Consider the following 509-nt stretch of genomic DNA (forward strand, 5'->3'; position numbering starts at 1 on the left):
TGTCATCATGTGCATCTCATTTGCATACGTGTTCGTCTCATGCATCCGAGCATTTTCTCTGTTGTCCGTTTCGCAATCCGTCACTCCCACATGCACCGGTGCACCCCTCTTGTCTATTTTCGTGTGCGGGTGTTGAACATTCTCGGAATGGACCGAGCCTTGCCAAGTGGCCCTGGTATAGCACCGGTAGACCACCTGTCAAGTTTCGGGTCATTTGGAGCTCGCTTGATACTCTAACGGTTATCCGCATATCCGCAAAGGCCTCTTTTGAGTTGCAGCCCAACACCCCTCCAAAACAGCCCAATAACCCATCTAAGTCACTTCCATGCTCTCCGTCGTCGAATCACGATCGTGTGGGCGAAAACCGCACCCCATTTGGAGTCTCCTAGCTCCCTCTACCTATAAATATGTGCACTCCCCCGAAATTCCGGATCCCCAAACCCTAGCCCGCTCCCTCTCCGCCGCCGGACACGTCCGGGCGGAACCGGACACGTCCGCCCCGTGCCCCA

This window comes from Triticum dicoccoides, chromosome 6B, assembly GCF_002162155.2.
Source record: "Triticum dicoccoides isolate Atlit2015 ecotype Zavitan chromosome 6B, WEW_v2.0, whole genome shotgun sequence".
Classification (NCBI taxonomy): domain Eukaryota; kingdom Viridiplantae; phylum Streptophyta; class Magnoliopsida; order Poales; family Poaceae; genus Triticum; species Triticum dicoccoides.